Genomic DNA, 20657 nt, shown 5'->3' on the forward strand with positions numbered 1-20657 from the left:
CACTTCCTGGTATCCCTACTACCAACGACCTGCTTCTGTGCATGGATGTGCCACCATGCACATGTGCTAGTCTCAGAAGACTTCCTACCTGAAAAAAAAAAATCCTTAGTTGAATTCACCCTCAAAAAAACCCACCTTGTCAGGCAAGGTCCCTAGCACATGCTTATAATCCCAACACTCAAGAGGTTGAGGTAGCAGAATTGCTATGAGTTCAAGGGCAGCCTGGACTACAAAGTGAGTACCAGGTTAGCCTGGGCTAAAGTGAGACCCTGTCTTGAGAAAACAAAACAAAGAAATTTACCTTATACCAGGTACTGGGTCTGAACCTCAAGCCCACTACCCCAACTTCCTTAAAGCAAGCTAGCCAACAGTAATGAGCTACTACAGTGGCTCTGGGACACAGTTCAGAATTCCATCTATATTTTCCCTTCTTTTTCTAGGAGTATACCTAATGCATGTTGAGATCATGGTATAAGTTTTTCTGAATCAATGAATGAATGAATGAATGGGTAGGTCTATCTAATAGACATGGATTAGCATGGGAAGATTAGACAAAGCTAAAAATCCACAAGGACCCATCTAGAAATCTTTGTTCTCTATGACACTCTGGGAGTACATGATAAAAATTCACACATCAATGATTTGTTCTTTGGTTGCTATGCTGCTTAGAGAAAGCTAGAAGATACATTTTTCTCTCCCTTCTTAGAACCTTAGAAAAGGATCAAACATACCTCTTCACATTACACTGAGAGCTAATAAACTTTTCTATTAGCCTTCCAGGTGTGCATTTTTAGTGTGAGCCATGATCTATAGACATGGATAATTGGCAGCAGATGGACTTATCTTTTTCTTTAGAATATTTAAGGAGGGGCTGGAGAGATGGCTTAGCGGTTAAGTGCTTGCCTGTGAAGCCTAAGGACCCTGGTTCAAGGCTCGGTTCCCCAGGTCCCATGTTAGCCAGATGCACAAGGGGGCGCACGCGTCTGGAGTTCGTTTGCAGCGGCTGGAAGCCCTGGCGCGCCCATTCTATCTCTCTCCCTCTGTCTTTCTCCCTGTGTCTGTCGCTCTCAAATAAATAAATAAAAAATGAAAAAAAAATTTAAAAATTTAAAAAAATTTATTAGAATATTTAAGGAAGTAGGACCTAACTAAGGAACACTAATAATATAAACACACATTGATATTTAACTAAAGGCCATTGTCCCTTTGAATAATTCCCACAGGGAAGAAAAAAGCACTTCTGTTACACAAGTAAAAGCATAAAAATGTTCAAAATATAACAAGCGATATTTAGTGGGGGGAACCTTTAACTTAGTACAAAATAGAACTTTGACAAATATCCTGCACAGATGGCCCTTCAAGTAGGAAGAAACATGCTTAGGAAGCCCTTGTGGGTTCTTAATACTGTTGTGGCAACAGTTAAGCTCTGCAGCACATATATGTGTGTGCATATATATATTACTCCTCAGCATTACCATCATATTCTAATTATAACTTCTACTTAGCATAGCTATCACATGCATAAACATAGCCAAAACTGGAGGAGAGGTTCAGAGAATACAAAACTCTCCAGACAAAATGCAAACTCCTATGTCTCTCACTGTTGATGCCTGAGCTTCTAGGATAAGAAAAATAATAATTACAGAGCAAACGTTGTTGCAGACTGACAAAACAACTGCTCGTGATTTACCTTGCTCGTTACTGAATTATTTTAGGAATTTTAGGAAGTCAGAAAGTGTGAGCTAAAAAAAAAAAATCACACGTGAAAAGATTTACTGTAAGTTATCATGGGACGCATACAATATAATTGTAACTTGCAGAATCACATTCTCATTAATCTTTTTTTTTTCTTTAAGATTTTTCAAAGTAAGGTCTCACTCTAGCCCAGGCTGACCTAGATCTCACTTTGTAATCTCAGGCTTCTTTGAACTCCAGGTTCTCCTATCTGCCTCCCAAATGCTGGGATTAAAGGCATGCACTACCACACCTAGCATCAACATTTTAATTTTTTTGTTTCCTTTTAGTTATTTATTTGAGAGCAACAGACAAAGAGAGAAAGAGGCAGATAGAGAGAGAGAGACAGAATGGGCGCACCAGGGCCTCCAGCCACTGCAAATGAACTCCAGACTCGTGAGCCCTTGTGCATCTGGCTAACGTGGGTCCTGGGGAATCGAGCCTCCAATCGGCATCCACAGGCTACACAGGCAAGCGCTTAACCGCTAAGCCATCTCTTCAGCCCATCATCAACATTTTATAAAGAGTACTAGCCACCACCCCACCACCACCACTGACTATCACTACCTAAGTTCTTTCTACTTTTCCTTCTCCTTCCCCTTCTTTCTTTTTTTTCCCCCTTATGACAAAGTCTCAGTCTAGCCCAGGCTGGTGCCAAACTCGGCCAATCCCCTTGCTCAGGTTCTCCAGTGCTGGGATTAGATGAATGAACTGCCATGCCTTGCTACTACTGAAATATTTAAACTTGATCGACTGACTCAGATTATAGGGGTTCACACTAACATTCTGGGGAATTTAAGGGTGGATAGTAGCTAAGTAGCTTACTTTTCACGAACTCTTGTGCTAAGTCTTTAGGCAGCGTATGTTCCCTGTCCACGCAGCTCAGCAAGCTGGGAAGCCTGTGTCTGAGTTTTTGAGCCATGTATTCATAGCTTTCTCGCTGTCTTTTCCTCCTCCTAGTCCATAATCAGGAGGTAGTAAGACCCCCATTTTTTTTTTTTTTTTTTTTTTGGCCTCAGAGGAGTATTAATATAGCACAAGGAAGAAAGCAGAAGTTGCCGGCAATATACTTCTCTTCTGGGCTTTTATTTCCAACCTCCTAAACCCAAAGAAAATCCTATGCTCCATTCTCTAGAGTGAAAAGGGAACTGAGTTTGCCCCAGGAATGGGGGTGGGGTGCCTAGAAATTGAGAGACAGCTGTGCAGCCTTGTCTCTCTGTTCCCTGATCCTGCCCAGAGGTGCTCAAGCATTTCTAGCTCACCTAAGTCTGCAGGGCCCATGCATACACTAAAAGCCGTTGAACTCTGCATACTGAGACCAGGCGGGTGGCTGACAGCTGTAGAAGGGTTCTGCCCTTGCTTGGTAAGGAATAGGGCACAAGGGAGGAAAATCCCAACAATGACTGAGGGGGGGAATTTCTGGCCTACCCTGAGGAAGAGGAGATGCAGCCAAAAGGAGTTAATTAAAAAAAAAAAAAAAAAAAGGTGTGTCTTGCTGGGGAGTGGGGGGCGGGAGAGATGGCTTAGTGGTTAAGGTGCTAGCCTGCAAAGCCAAAGGCCCCAGGTTTGATTCCCCATGACCCACATAAGCCAGATGCACAAGATGGCACGTGTCTAGAGTTTGTTTGCAGAGCTTAGAGGCCCTGGCATGCCAGTATTCTCTTTCTCTCTCTCTCCCTCAAGTAAATAAAATAAAATATTTTTTTTTAAACAAAAAGAGGAGTTGGGGAGATGGCTCAGAGGGTAAAGTTATTTGCTTGCAAAGCCTGATGGCCCAGGGCTTGAGTCCCTAGTACCCACATAAAACGAGATACACAAAGAGGCATAAGTGTCGGAAATTCGTATGCAGTGGCAGGAGGTCCTGGTGTACCTCTGTGCCTGATTCCCTACCCCTTCCTCTCTCTCTCTCTCTCTCTGTGTCTCTCTAAAATATAAGATCTAAAAATATTTTACAAAAGCAGAAATGGGATTTTTTTCACGTCAAAGACTGAAAATTGAGATTCATAGCCAGAACAAATGAATATAGGTGTTTGAATATACAAATAAAGAAGATGTATTTCTTTCTTGTACTGGGAAAAAAATAGCTCTTGTCATTAACAACTGAGTCTTTAGAAAGCTATCATCTGGGTTTCTTACCCCATGTGCTGAACCACATGTGAAAACTAGCTCTGCTCACTTGAGAATGTGATTTTGGAGTAACTATGAAGCTTTCAGTGCACCACTGTGCATTTAAATCTACAGTCCCGCATCATTCCTCAAGACTTTCCATTCATTCAAGCAATCATTTCATTTCCCATTCATTTGTTCCCTCAGCTCACAGACAACATTTATTCTCCACATGTATTTCGTATTGTATACTCCCTTAGAACACTTTTACCTGCCTTTAATAATATTCCATTTGCAGCTTCTGCTGTAGGCTGTAAAGCCCATCAGAGAAAGGGCTTTGCAAGGATTTATTCTTTCTGGTGCACTGGTAAGCCCATTATTTGTTCAAGTTCTAAAACGCAGTGTAACGACAAGAACAGTGAATGAAAATATTAACCCATATCTATCACGATCCAGCACTGAGGCCAGCACAGCTTTTTTCTTCCAAATTAAGGCAAAAATGGATACTGAGTAGGGACTGTAGCAATAGAGGTAGAAAAGGGAAAGTTTGCCTCAAGTACTTGCAGGTATTTGTGGACAACTTGGCACTCTATCTAGTGTTGATGGTTCCTGAAGTAAGCAAAGTCTCAATAAATGTTTGTTGCTTCAAGTTTACTTCCAATGTCAGTGATCCCTATAGAAGAAATTAGACTGGTGAGATGATTTATTATAGATAACTATTTTTTTGTATGTATTTTTTTGTATGTATTTTTTTATTTGTCTTTTTTTTTCTGTCTTGTATGTATTTTTAATCAAAAGAGAAACATTATTTTCACTTAACTGCTTTTCCCTAAGAACTAATTCAAGTGTCTGGGATCATCTTTTAAAATATAGACTATTTTAGGGCAGTTTTAGTTTCTCAGGGGAAAAAAATGAGTGTAAGATAGAGATCCCATACATTCTTTTCTTTTTTGTTTGCTTTTGTTTTTCGAGGTAGGGTCTCACTCCAGCCCAGGCTAACCTGGAATTCACTCTGTAATCTCAGAGTGACCTTGAACTCATGGCAATCCTCCTACCTCTGCCTCCCGAGTGCTGGGATTAAAGGCATGCACTACCACGCCAGGCCCCATACATTCTTTTGTTACTCCTTGCCAGTGTCACCTGTATCTGACATGAGTGTGGTGAATCGGTTACAAGTGATGAGGCACTACTGTTAACATTACTCCTAACTAAGCCCATAGTTTACAGTAGGATTTATTCTGTGTTGGACATCCTGTGGGTGGTGACAAATGCATAATGTCATGTTCCCAAACTTATAGTACAGTGGGGGACAGACCAGCTACCCTAAAAGAGCTCTGTGCTTTATCTACTCATCCTCCCTTTCCTGGCTATGGGCTGAGACATCTCCACGTTGCTCCGTTGGTCCTGATGCGTAATATTGTGCAGAGTTGGGCGGTTTTGTTCTTGTGTTAGAATTAGTAAGAAAAGAGCATCATTGTCCAAGTTGGGCATATTGTTTAGTGTTCAGGGTAGGAGGGCTGTTGGATTGTTTTGGTTTTGTATTATTTTCTTGTTGAGTGTATTTATAATACTTGCTTTGGTCTTAATATCTATACTTCTACTAGATGCAAGGGACAGACATAATAGCCTAAGGCAGAAAAAAGGCTATGTCTGAGCACAGTTGTTTGCCCTTGGAGCAAAGCAGATAAATACATCAGACAGAGGCTTTTTAACTTGTCCCTGTATGTATTTGAAATAAGTCTTACTTCATGGAGGAAATAATGAAAGCATCTGCATATGGGACTGTGGTATTCTAATGTCATTAAAATGTCTTCTCCCTTATATGTAAGAAAAAAGTTTTATGAAATGTATTCAACGTTCTTAAAAATGTTTTTGTTTAGCTTATTCAACTCTTGACCTTTAGGAAAACTCAACCTTAAATTAAGTTTCAAAAGATTTTCTTTTTGAGAAGTACCATAGACATACATTATCAAAAACTCAGAATTCATTTTATTATTGCCCCCCACCCCTTGGAGTGAAAAAAAAATCTATCTAGACAAAGTTTTCATTATGTGATTAGGGCTTTTCCCACTTCAGGCTTAATTCCTGGGGAGGAAGAAACCTATATTCTCTATAGCACATTGTCTCAGATGTTAAGATTCTTTCCTTCTCTTCCACTTCTTTTCTTCTTATGGCTTAATAATTCTGGCCTCTTTTCCCATCGTTTTACTTCCTATTCTTGAATTATCTTTGTGGAAATGATGAGAATGCATGCAGCATGAGGATGACAATTTAGTGTCATGAAAGTGTCCTGTCCTCCAATTCACTATAGGTTGCCACACTTTCTTCTACAGAATTACCCCTTAATATTTCTGAGCTATTGATGAACATGTGGTTTAATCAATTAGGATCACAAATAATCCTATAAGTCCAATTTTTTCAGGCAGTATCTCATTCTAGCCTATGCTGGTCTTGAACTCATAGCAATCTTCCTACTTCAGTCTCCCAAGTATTGGGATTAAAGGTTTAAGCCACTATGCTTGGCTTCTATGTGTGCAATTTTGAAAACACACCAGGGGGCTAGAAGGATGGCCCAGAGGATTGCCATGCAAGCATGTGCACCTCAGTTTGGATGCCCAGAACCCACATAAAAACCAGATGCTATAGCACAAGCATTTGTAATCATAGTGTGCCTACGGTGATAAACACAGTGGTGAACAACAGGAGAACCTGCCTCAACTGAGGGGAGAGGCAAGGACGACCATTTGATGTTGATGTTATCCTCTGCCTTCAACACACCCACATTCACACACCTAAACAAGCATGCCACACACACCAAAAATTAGAAGTCATATGGGCCCAGCGTGGTGGCGCACACCTTTGCTCCCAACACTCAGGAGGCAGAGGTAGGAGGATCACCATGAGTTCAAGGCCACCCTGAGACTACATAGAGAATTCAAGGTCAGCCTGGGCTAAAGTGAGACCTTACCTTGGTGGGAAAAAAAAAAGCATATGGTTCTTATCTTTGTGAGTTAATAATTTATTCAGAATAACATCAAGCTATAAACTATGGACCTAGAGATGGGATGCGTACCACTGGCCTTGCATATTACAGCCTCTCATAGGAAGAAGCCTTCCCTGGCTGATTTTGGAGATGTTTCATGGAGGTGTACTGGAGGTGCCTGGCAAGGTTAGACAAGATAGGAATGGGCAGGGAGAGAAGAGATAGACGATCCATAGAGTAACAGCAAATGATATGCACAAAGCCACAAAAAAAAGGGGGGGGCTGGAGACATGGCTTAGCGGTTAAGCGCTTGCCTGTGAAGCCTAAGGACCTGGTTCGAGGCTTGGTTCCCGAGGACCCAAGTTAGCCAGATGCACAAGGGGGAGCATGTGTCTGGAGTTCCTTTGCAGTGACTGGAGGCCCTGGTGCACCCATTCATTCCCTCTCTCTCTCTCTCTCTCTCTCTCTCTCTCTCCCTCTTTCTCTCTATGTCTGTCGCTCTCAAATATAAATAAATAAACAAAAAGTTTATTTAAAAATAAAAGAACCCCACTGAACTAAGAAAAGACATGAAGGCCAGCTGAGTAAAGTGGAAGCAGAGGAGGAGGGGGTTGCAGACAGCTTTGAAGCCAGTTACAAAAGCTAATTTGAGACTGTTGCAGGCAACAGGGAATTGTTACAGGCTTAGAAACATTCCTGAGTATTTTAATCTTTGGGCTTTTGTTATAAATGATAGAAACAGCCAGCCTGGGCAGAAAGGGGAATCAATTGGCTTGTATAGCCAAACCTAAGACAGAGGTATATAACTTGACCTCAGACACCCTGAGTTCTCCCACTGGGCTTTCCTCCTCTGCGCTTTGCGGGATGGGCTGTTTCATGTTTAGAACCATAGTCACCAGCCTCCAGAGCTCTGCATTTTCCTGAGTGCTCCATCAGAAAGGAACAGATTTTTTGTTTCTCTTTGCTTAAAAGAAAGATTAAGCAGCAACCATGGAAATGCCTATAAGTTACATCTGTCCCCTATGACCAGAGTGAAAAGGTACTGTGACTGGTGGCAGACCTAAGAATTGCGCTGGGAAGGGAAGAAAAAGGAAGAGGGAAAGGCCAAGGAAATAGCAGACATCCGCTGTAGGAATATTTGATTCTTTCTGTTGTTGACATGCTTGAAGATTGAAAAAAAAAAAAAAAAAACAAGATTTTTTTTAAATGAGAATATTGATCAAATATGAAGATGTGAAAATTAACATCATCTGAAGTATTTAGTCTAGAGATACTAGATTGACATTTTGGTAAACTTTCGGGGAATTTTTGTTATGTTTAAAAATTCATGTTGTTGTTGTTGTTTTTTGGTTTTTCAAGGTAGGGTCCCACTCTAGCCCAGGCTGACCTATAATTCACTGTGGAGTCTCAGGGTGGCCTCAAACTCATGGAAATCCTCCTACCTCTGCCTCCCAAGTGCTGGGATTAAAGGCGTGAGCCACCATGCTACGCTTTGTTATTTATTTTTAAGACAGGGTCTCGCTCTAGCCCAGATTGACCTGGAATTCACTATGTAGTCTCAGGGTGGCCTCAAACTCACAACAATTTTCCTACCTCTACCTCCTGAGTGCTGGGATTAAAGGTGTGCACCACCATGCCCAGCTTTGTTTGTTTTTATGAGAGAGAGAATCGTCACACCAGGGCCTCCAGCCACTGCAAATGAACTCCAGACTCGTGCCATCTTGTGCACAAGTGTAATTTTCCACATGTGTCACCTTGTGTGTCTGGTTTACATGGGATCTGGGGAGTTGAACATGGGTCCTTGGGCTTTGCAGGCAAGCACGTTAGCTGCTAAGCCATCTCTCCAGCCTGGAAAAGGGAATTCTGCAACTCTAATTAAGTACCCTGAAGTGGAAAGACTATTGTCTTAGTATGTACTGTGTCCTAGTGTAACAGCTATGCAACTAAGAGTGAAGAGAAACTTATGGACTCATAGGACTGGAGGCCAGGAAGTCCATTATCAAGGTATTAGCATTTCTTCTTACTGTCTCATCAAATGGTAGAAGGCTAAAGGGCAGAAATGCGTGACAGTGAACCCACTTTGCTAGTCTTTAAAATTTCTTTTAAAAATTGTTTTTATGAGAGAGAGAGAGAGAGAGAGAGAGGAAGGAAGGAAGGAAGGAAGGAAGGAAGAAAGAAAGGAGAAAGGAAGGAAGAAAGAAAGAACTGGCATGCCAGGGCCTCTAGCCACTGCAATCAAACTCAAGATGTGTGTGCCACCTTGTGCATCTGGCTTATGTGGGTCCTGGGGAGTCAAACCTGGGTCCCTAGGCTTCACAAGCAAGCACCTTAACTGCTAAGCCATCTATCCAGCCCTAGTCTTTTTAATATCAGTATTACAATATGCATTAAGGTCTAGTCCTCATAATTTCCTGTTAGGCTCTACCTTCCCACCCTGTTGCATTAGGGATTAAGTTTCCAACACATTGACTGAGAGATGCATTTGAACTGTAGCAATTATTCTCTGGTATTCAGATAGACCCAATGTAACCGTGATGGTCCTTATAAAAGGAAGGCAGGAAAGTCAGAGAGAGTAGAAAGAGGATTTGAAGATGGAAGATGGGGCCACAAACCAAGGAATATGGGAAACTTCTAGAAGCTAGCAAAAACAAATTAATTGATTTGCCTCTAGAGCCTTCAAAAGGAATCCAGCTCTGTTAATACCTTAATTTTAGCTTACTGATGCAAGCTTTGAACTTCTGACCTTAAGAAGGAGAACATAATAATTAATATTTTTTAAATTGAATTTATAGTAATTTTTACAATAATAAGGAATTAATACAATAAATTCAAGTGTGTAAGATTATGGGCTGTGGCTTTTCAACAATATTAGGATCATGCTGTTCATAATATGTTGTGGTATTGTAGTTTCAAATTTAAAATGTTGCACATTGTTGTTTATTTTTAATGAAAAAAAAGAGACAATAAATATAGTCCCATACACTAGGTAGGGATATAATGCAAGTCTTTCAAAGGGAAATGAGAGAGGCTTGCAGGGAAACAAGCCCACAGGTTTCTGCAAAATATTTGTATGAAATGCTAAAAGTTCTGAGAGGAGAGGTAGGAAAGAGAACAGAGGAGAAGGAATGACATGAAACACTTGAAGACTGTGGCCGCTGGAGCTCTGTGACAGCACTGGGTGATGTCATGCTCTTTGGCATAGCCTTGCCTCAAAGCACGTAACTAAACACGAGTTCTAGTGATCAGTTGTTGTTCATCTGCTTACTTTCTTTGTTTTTCCATGGCCTGTTCTTCAAATGACTTTTCCCAATCTGTTCAAGGATAATATAAATATGACCACGAGGCAGCAAAGACAGAGAATTTCATAACTCGTACTTCAGTCCCTAGATGAATTCTAAAGGAAAAATAAGAGTGCTAAATGATAAGTATACAATAGTAGGAGAATTGAAGATACTTTTAGTAAGATAACAGGACTTTAAAACTTCCCAAGAAACTCCCATATCTTGTCTATAAATTGCAGACTTGCGGGCTGGAGAGATGGCTTAGCGGTTAAGCGCTTGCCTGTGAAGCCTAAGGACCCCGGTTTGAGGCTCGGTTCCCCAGGTCCCACGTTAGCCAGATGCACAAGGGGGCGCACGCATCTGGAGTTCGTTTGCAGAGGCTGGAAGCCCTGGCGCGCCCATTCTCTCTCTCTCCCTCTATCTGTCTTTCTGTCTGTGTCTGTCGCTCTCAAATAAATAAATTTAAAAAAAAAAAAAGAAATCAGAAAAAAAAAAATTGCAGACTTGCACACACATCCCATACATATAAGTAATGAAGTCAGGAAACATCAATAAATGGTTTTTTTGTTTTGTTTTGTTTTGTTTTTTGAGTTAGGGTCTCATTCTGGTCCAGGCTGACCTGGAATTAACTCTGTAGTCTCAGGGTGGCCTTGAACTCACGGCGATCCTCCTACCTCTACCTCCCGAGTGCTGGGATTAAAGGCATGCGCCACCACACCTACTTTGAATAAATGGGTTTCAAACTTCTTTGTTTACTTCCTCTAGGTGATAGTACAAGGTACATATTCATTCAATGAAAATCTGAGCCAATAAGCACAGATGATCTTAGACCAATAATCACAGCATGTGGTGGCTTGAATATAAAATGGCCCCCACAGCCTCATTCTGAATGCCCAGCTGATAGAGCCTTTGGGAGGTGGAACCTTGCCAGAGGAGGTACTGGGAGGGAGTGGGTCTTTGAGTTTTATAGTCCAGCTCTGCTTCCCCGTGCTAGCTCAGCTCACTTTCTCTACCTCTGTCCTACTGCTGTGGAGTTACGATACCTAGCTGCTTGCTCTACCATGCTTTTCCTGCCATGATGAAACTTCCCCTTGAAACTGTGAGCTACAATAAACCCTTTCCTTCCATCAGCTGCTTCTGATCAGTAACTGCTACACAGGGGATTGGAGAAGCCTTAATTGAAAGACTATTAATCTACCATGCTTGTTGCAATTTTGCACATGCATTGAATTAGGTATTGTTAAGGGAGAACAATGCATTAAACATATCATTGACATTTCATATATTGTAACATCAACATATAATTCATTATTTACAATGTATGAATGTGTTTTCAGTCTTACTTGCTAGGTTTCCAGTCTTTTATGGCCAACATATGTGTGTCGTTATTTCTTCAACTTTGTATTCAAGGTAAGAGATAAACATTCATTGGTCAACTATTATGAGTGTAACTGTGTCGTCCCCCCCCCCAGATTCATGTTCTGAAATTAGCCTCCAGTACCTCAGAATGTGACTATATCTGCTGATAATTTCTTTACAGAGTAAATGAAGATAAAATGGGGAGCTAGGATGTGCCCAATCTAATACAATTAGGGCTCTTATGAGAGGAGATTAGACCACAGACAGACAGACAGAGAGGCATCAGACAGATGCATGCATAGAGAGATGACATGTAACGATGCAGGGGAAAGATGGCCATCCCCAAGCCAAAAAGGGAGGCTTCAGAAGAAACCATGTGGGCTGGAGAGATGGCTTAGTGGTTAAGCGCTTGCCTGTGAAGCCTAAGGACCCTGGTTCGAGGCTCAGTTCCCCAGGTCCCACGTTAGCCAGATGCACAAGGAGGCACACGCGTCTGGAGTTCGTTTGCAGAGGCTGGAAGCCCTGGCGTGCCCATTCTCTCTCTCTCCTTCTATCTGTCTTTCTGTGTCTGTTGCTCTCAAATAAATAAATTTAAAAAAAATAAATAAAAATATTAAAAAAAAAAAAAGAAAAGAAACCATGCCCACTCACATCTTCACCTTGGATGTCTACCTACCCTCCAGAACTGTGGGAAAATTGCCATTGTTTAAATTACCTAGTCCGTGGTATTTGTTATGGTAGGAAACTAGGAAATGAATACAGTAGTCTACTATGATTTAGACACGGTAACATGGGCACAGACTGGATATGAAACAATTTTAAAAGTACATTTCTTTTTGGGGGGGGGATTTTATTTTGGCTTACAGACTCAAGGGGAAGCTCCATGATGGTAGGGGTAAACAATGGATGAGCAGAGGGTGGACATCACCACCTGGCCAACATAAGGTGGACAACAGGAACAGGAGAGTGTGCCAATCACTGGCTTGGGGAAACTGGCTTTAACACCCATAAGCCCGCCACAAACAATACACTCCCTCCAAGAGGTGTTAATTCCCAAATCTCCATCATCTGTGAACCTAGTATTCAGAACACCTAAGTTTATGGGGGACACCTGAATCAAACCACCACACATTCCAAGTACTAAAATTTAGTTTGCAGGTTTCTCCGCACATGAATCATCACATAACTTCTGTGTAAAAGGAATGTAACCTACTGGTGATAAGCAGCTTACTATCAACCAGTTACAAGTGACCAACTCTAAAACATGTTCCCATAACACAGGCATAAGTTATATCCAACTGGACTGTTTCTGTCTCAGTTCTGCATGATTTTATATTATTTCTCAATATAAACATAACCTTTCCATGTCTGAGTTGGAGTACCTTGAACCATCTCTGTTCCAGCCCGTTACCTGATTCTAGATTGGAAATAAAACCAACTAGCTGGGCATGGTGGCACACACCTTTAATCCCAGAATTTGGGAGGCAGAGATAGGAGGATTGCCATGAATTCGAGGCCACCCTGAAACTACACAGTGGATTCCAGGTTAGCCCGGGCTAGAGTGAAACCCTATCTTGAAAAACAAACAAACAAACAAAAGTACATTTCTTAGTATTAGGAGGATACAGTTCTTTATTTCCAACAATGAAAACAGAGATTCATGTGACTACCTCACCACTGTTTCAAAGGTAATTTGCCTGAAATAGAACTTGTGCCCTCAGCTTCCCCGGAGATAAGCAGGCTGCAATTGATAGATACTAAAAAGCTCCAACTCTTTCTTGTGACCTGTCAGCCAACACAGTGTCTTGAACTTGACAGGCACTTGCTATCTAACTATTGACTTGGCAATGATATTATTTTTAAAAAAATTATTTATTTGAGAGAAAGGGAAAGAAAGAGGCCGATAGAGCAGAGAGAGAATGGGTGTGCCAGGGCCTCTAGCCATTGAAAACTCCAGACGCATGCACCACCTTGTGCATATGGCTTATATACGTACTGGGGAATCGAACCTGGGACCTTAGGCTTGGCAGGCAAGCACCTTAGCCACTAAGCAATCACTCCAGCTCCAATGAGTTTATTTTATGTTCTTCTAGCCTAGACACTCTATTACCTTGCCCTCTAACACTCACATGATCTGTCACCTATGTCTATTTCTTCATTTTTAATTCAGTTCCTTTCCTTTTTCATTTATCATCATTTCATGCCTGGATTAATACAACTGACTCCCACTTTCCCCCTTCTCTAACCTATTCTTCAAAATCTTCCTAACCATATCTCTCACCTTCTTTTTCTTTGACAAATACTGCTGAAATTTTTCATGTACAAGACCCCATGCAAGGTGCTGGAGGAAACAAGGATGAATAAGTCATAGTCTCTGTCTTTTGAGAAAATCTTAGTCCTTTAGAAAAGCCAGACACAGGTACAAAAAAAAAAAAAAAAGATTTTTGGAAATACTTAGTATATAGTGCATAGCTTTATTTAGAGGAATTTAGGGTAAAGGAGATAGTTGAATTGTAATAAATAGAAGCAGGGCAGAGAAATAAGAAAAAAGAACATTCTAGACAGGGAAATAATAATTACAAAGGTTCAGAGTTGGGAAAATAGCTATCATATTCAAGAATGGTTTGATTAAGCCAGGCCTGTTGGCACACGCCTTTAATACCAGCGCTCAGGAGGCTGAGGCAAGAGGATTTCTATGAGTTCGAGGCCAACCTGGCACTATAGAGTGAGTTCTAGATTAGCCAGGCTAGAATGAGACCCTGCCTTGAAACAAACAAACAAACAATGGTTTGATCACTTTACTGCATTGCCTCCCAAACCTGTCATAAAGCATTTATAATCTATGTTCCTTTTCTTCTATCCGTAAGCAGACCTCTTCATCTCTAATCAAATAATTTTCCCTAGTGTTGAATAAAAGTTATTTGCACCTTGTTATTTATTCTCTTTTTAGGAGGTGGGGGGGAGGATTGGCAACTCTAGACCTAAAAATATCCCACTTTAAAGGAAATTTTGGTGGATGTTCATGTTCTTTTCCATCTTTCCCATTATGCCCATTTTTGAGATGGGTATAACCTTTTTGTTCAGTAGGAGACAGGACACACAAGTCATATACTCTTTCAACAGTGAGTGTTACTACAAGCAGTTTAGTTATCACATTGAAAGCTAGCTTAAAAAATAGCACTCAGGAACTGTGCGTAATCAGAGTTACTGAGTTCCAATTGGCTGAATTCATTCATGGCCTGACTGACCAGACGTCAGAACATTCACAAGTATTTGAGTTGTTGTGATAACTGTTCTTGTGTAATTGTTTGTGTTCCAAGTATCTGGAATGTCCAGTTCTATAGATTTTGCTGATGAAATACCTTCCAAGGGCTACTCATAAAAAGTAACTAAAATAATTTTTAACACTACAAAGGGAACACTTACATTAATATTACAGAAGGTATGCAAAGCCCACTTGTATGAAAGAAGCAGAAATACATTTATAGGCAAAAGTTAAGGGTCCTATAGTTGACAAGAGTGGTGAGAATGGTGAAATGCAAGCCATGAAGGCCCTTGATTCACTTCACATTACTACCCCTAACCTTGTCTCTTTGACATTCAGATTACAAATGCCAGCTACAACTTGCTTCTTTTACAAAGTCATCTTAACCTGTTCTAATGCCAATCAATTTCTTTCTCTCTCTCTTTTTTTAACTCCTATTGTACTCACAGTCTGTATCCAAGCTGAACACTTAGTTATTCTCTGATTATTTTATAGGTTCTTATTTCATGAACCAATACAGCTATCCTCCTTAAGTTAAAATTGACTTTATTTTCTTTTAAATAATATGTACTTTGTGTAGTGCTTTAGAGATTTATCTTCACAAATTCTGATTTTGTTCATTCATTTTAATTGCCAACTAAAGACTGCAAATCCACTAGTAAAGATGAAGAAACAATGCAAACTATCATAATCACACCAAGCTTAAGAAACACTTTTGTCTTTTCCTATTTTCTTATAGATTTTTGCTCTATCTTCATGGCACCTGATGTTTGTAATTTTCTATTAACATACTCTGAAAATCTTACTATCAATTGTCTTCTACAAAGCAAAGCATCATTTTCTGAAACAATCTTCTATGGCCAAACATTTAGGGGAGGTCCAATAACTTGTCATCATTCTACAACATTAGACCTACTATCCTTGATCCTTCTAATGTTTATTGTCAGCCTTCTCAGAAGAAGGTTGTAATGATTTAGATTTTCACCTGTAACCTTACAGAAAATCTGTTTCCTTCTATCCTGGCCAGCACTGAGTGGTACCATTTCTAAAGACCAGAGATTATTTATCGTACTTCTCTAGTGAGTATACAGAACTAGGGACACCTAGTAGACACTTGGATAAATGGATAAATATAGTATTTTCTTTATTACTTATGAATAAAAATTCTTAAGCTATTAACTATTCATTCATCATTTTAATTTCCTTGACCTGCCTCAAAATAATATTGTCATTTCGAAATAAAATAAAAATCCTTTGAATTACGGAAGCATGGGTTAACGTGCTGATTACTAATTCCACCTGGAATGTGTATAGAAGCTATTCATAAAACAAAAGTTGTTCCAGCATCCTAACAAATCTCTTGGGAACAAACAATTTGTCTCATTTTTCTAAGAATAGGAAGTACTAGTGTGTCTACTCTGGGGATTAGGACTGTAAATGTAGGATAAGAAACCCTTTCCACTCATTAGCTGTTAGAATGTTCAAAGTTGGGGTAATACTAATTGAGAGAAGTAAAATTCTGGTGTGGAATCTTTTTCTTTTGTATGAAGTGAAGGAATCATCTCTAAAATTCCCAGGAATATCCGGGTGCGGTGGTGCACGCCTTTAATCCCAACACTTGGGAGACAGAGGTAGGCGGATCACCGTGAGTTTGAGGCCACCCTAAGACTCCACAGTGAATTCCAGGTCAGGCTCGGCTAGAGTGAGACCCTACCTCAAAAACAAAACAAACAAACAAACAAAAAAATTCCCAGGAAGTTTTAAATGTTTCTATCCATTCCTGAATGCTTATTTTACTTAAAGGTTACTACTTCAAGGTTAGATAACTAGATGAATATCCTATTTAGATGAGTGATTTGATCTTATAAGTAAATGATTTGATTTTGTAAGTCTCCTGTTCAATTATCAGAAAGAACACACTCAGGTTATAATTGGTTTCAGCTTTCTAATATACAGATCTTTTCACATTATATAAAATAATAATTATTGCATATTAGCAGAGCCTTAAAATTACTGATTTGAAAACACATTTAAAAGGATATGTTTGGGCTGGAGAGATGGCTTAGTGGTTAAGCACTTGCCTGTGAAGTCTGAGGACCCCAGTTCTCGAGGCTCGATTCCCCAGGACCCACGTAAGCCAGATGCACAAGGGGGCACAGGCGTCTGGAGGGGGCACAGGCGTCTGGAGTTTATTTGCAGTGGCTGGAAGCCCTAGTGTGCCCATTTTCTCACTCTCTCTCTCTCTCTCTCTCTCTCTCTCTCTCTCTCTCTCTCTCTCTCTTTCTCTCTCTCTGCCCCTTTCTCTCTCTGTCGCTCTCAAATAAATAAATAAAAATAAACAACAAAAAAATTTAAAAGGATATATTCTGTAATTCTCATATTTCCCCATAATCAGTAGAAAGTACTGGAATGAGTTTGTATTTCATAAAGCAATCTGTAGCAGAGAAAGAATGTGACTAGAGTCAAAGGTAGGGATTTTAGTCCAGTATCTGCCAAAAATAGCTATTTATCTTCAATTGAGTTACTTCATGTCTTGGAGGCAAGTTAAAAACCTGGCTATGGTCAGTATTTCCCAAAGTGTGTTCTATGAAAACATGCCTAATAAGCTGTTCCACTGGAAAAAGGGTTGAGCACACTTGGGAAGTGCTATATATAATACCTATGTCACAACTATATTTTTTTTTTCTTATTTGGTTAGATCTTTAGGCTATCAGCCCAACTAAAATCCCATGTAAAGCATGGAGAACATACTCTGGAAAGTAATGGCTCTGGTTCCTTGGAGGCACCTGGACTTATGGTACAATTTTTTTTCCAAATTTTTATTAACAACTTCCATGATTATAAAAAATATCCATGGTAATACCCTTCCCCCCCCACTTTCCCCTTTGAAATTCCATTCTCCATCATATTCCCTCCCCTCCTCTATCAGTCTCTCTTTTATTTTGATGTCATGATCTTTTCCTCCTCTTATGATAGTCTTGTGTAGGTCGTGTCAGGCACTGTGAGGTCATGGATATCCGGGCCATTTTATGTCTGGAGGAGCATGTTGTAAGGAGTCCTACCCTTCCTTTGGCTCTTACATTCTTTTCACCACCTCTTCTGCAATGGACCCTGAGCCTTGGAAGGTGTGATAGAGATATTACAGTACTGAGAACTCCGGTCACTTCTTTCCAAAGTGCTATTTCTTATATAAATACTCAGCCAGTTCGTTAGTATCTGCTCTTCCTTCTGCTTCCTTGCTTCTGAGGTCACAGATGTCCAGTCAAGCCTCCCAAACTAGAAAGCATGGTTGGCATTCAAGGTTTCTGCCCCCTTCAGTCCCAGCCAATTTTACATGAAATTCTATAGATTTCATCTTCTTAAATACCCCCACCCCACTGTAGTACCTCTGCCTCTGTAGAAACCTACAGTTCTTCTCATCTGGGTTGTCTTCACACCTTCCATTTTTGTCTTAAGCCTGTTCTCACCAATCTCCAAAAACAAACTCAGTTGTTTCAGGTGCTACAATACTTCAGTTTATTTTTATTATGTTAAGTTCAAAGTCCCCCGTTAGAGATCTGACACTCCTCCTCCCACCCACTCACCTGTTTGACCATTCTCTGCATTTGTTCTGATGAAATGTAAATACCCATAAGGCTTCTCAGCAATGGTGCTGTTGGTGGTCCTATACTTGCAAAGGTATCAGTTGCCTTTGTCTGACATGATTGTTCCTGCCTTCTTTGTCTAGCTAGCTCCTCCCTGTCATTAAACATGCAGCTTACTTCCCCACTAGATAGGCTTTCCAGGTCTGAGAACAGACTGTTTTCTAAATAGTAGCTTTACCTCCATTATCCATCAGGCTTTTTTTTTTTTTTTTTTTTTTTGAGGACCAGAAGCATTGTATATCGTGTTTTTTCTGACTCCTATTAATGAATGATTGTATGGTTTAATGAAACTGATGAAAACCTACTTACTTTTCTCAGTGATAGAAAGTGACTGTTTTCCAAGGTTAGCCTTAACTAATCTAAGCACTTGGAAGAGAGGTGGCTAAGAGCTATGTACAAAGCTCTCAGGGGTCCATTTTTTTTTTAATGCCATGAAGTGAGACTCCTCCTTGTAGGATATCTTAAACCTTCTAATAACATTTGATGACAATAGGTTATTTATTAAGTTTTGGTCCTTACGTATGTTTAATCTTAACAAATGTAGTCTCAACCGAAATGAAGACCCTATAGACATCTGTATAAAATCATCAATGAAAATTTTAAAGCCTTTATTAACTTACAAACATCTGCTGTACAAAGTACTACATTAGATAGAGCAGAGGATATAAAATGAACAACTTGCATTATATTCACTTAGGGAAGACCTGCTGAAATTATAAGTAGAGGTAATGAATGATAAAGTCAACAAGAAAGGCAGGGAGGCTATGGAAATTGGTCACCACCACCGTTTTTATTTTATATTATTTCACACCAAGTTATTGATGCACTTCCTAAATTTAAAATCCGAAACTGTACTTATGCTTCCAAAGCTCAGATATCTCCAGTTTAAAAAAAAAAAAAACAGTAACAGTAGTGTCTAGTTCTAAATACCAGTTTGCAACAGACTATGCAACAACAACAAAAAAAAATCCAATAGCACTTCGAGTCTTTAAGAATATTAGTAGGTAAGAACGCAATTTACCAAACCAGGATCTGGTCCTAGCATAAATGAACACTCTGATTTTTAGAAAGGGAGTAAGGATTTTAAAAAAATGTACAACTTTTGTGAACATTCAAGATCCCAGATGTGAAGTCATGAAAAGAGAATATCAAATGTTTACTGCAACCAATTCCTGATCACACTTCAAATTCCTCGATTGTTTTATTGCTGTCAAGATGGCTTTGTAGACAAGCAACAGATAATTCTATTGTTCCTTTCCTCTGACCAAGTTTACCTGAAGGTCAACATAAGAACATCAGTTGAAAGAAATCTTAGGTCTGCCTGAATGAAACCAGCCTCAAGAATAAGCAGTATCTCTAATGTGGAGCTTGGAATAAACCTAAGCACCCAAGTCCTCTGGTAATAAGGAAAACTGGCAACACCCTAGTCCTAAGCCATTTCCATAGGGAGGGCAGAAACCAAGAACACAAGATAGACAGGTTTGGAAGGTAACAAGGTAATTAAAGAGCAACGAAATGTCTAATTTCTAAAAGCTTCCAGATACATTGCACGAAAACTGTAAGAGTTGCTGGCCCCAAACGGGCTTTCCCTACATCCGTGCCTCCCAGACTGCCGCGACAACGGTCCCCTAAACACCTCTGTACGTGTCTGGCATAAAGGCAAAACGCGGTGAGCCAGCTCGGTGACAGGTCTGCCCGTCGCCACACCGCGGCCCCCTCCAAGGCCCTCGGACCCGAGCCACTGGGCCGGCTTCCCAAGGCCGCGGGATTTTCCTGTGCGCTCATTCATTCTCTGATTCACTCGTTCCCGGCGGCGGTGGGAGGAAAGGCGGGGCTCGGGCAGCCGGCCCCGGCTGGGTGTGGTCGGGCGCCTGCGGGGCGGACGGTGCGGAGAAGACGGCGGGCAGGGCGGGCCGTGAGGGGCGCGGCGGGGGGCGAGGACGCGGGCGCGCGGAGGGAGGGACGCGCGCGGCCACCGTCGCCGGAAGTGAGCGCTGGCAGCGGGCGGGGAGCGCGCGCGCGTGTGTCTGTGTGCGCGTGTGCGCGCGCGGCCGGGCGCGACTCGGTCCGCCCTTGGGGAGGGGGGCCGCTGAGCCCCGAATTCAGCTCCGCCTTGTGCGCCTGGGCCGGACGCCGCTGCTCTCTGATCCGCCGCCGTGGGGCGCTGCGGCCGCCCCGCCCTCGCCTCCGCCCGCGGGGTCGGTCGGTCTGTCTGTCGGTCAGTCAGTCAGTCACGGAGCGCTCGGCGCGAAGGGCTACGGGCGCACGGCGCGTCGCCGGGGAAG

The sequence above is a fragment of the Jaculus jaculus genome, chromosome 4 (assembly GCF_020740685.1).
Source record: "Jaculus jaculus isolate mJacJac1 chromosome 4, mJacJac1.mat.Y.cur, whole genome shotgun sequence".
NCBI lineage: Eukaryota > Metazoa > Chordata > Mammalia > Rodentia > Dipodidae > Jaculus > Jaculus jaculus.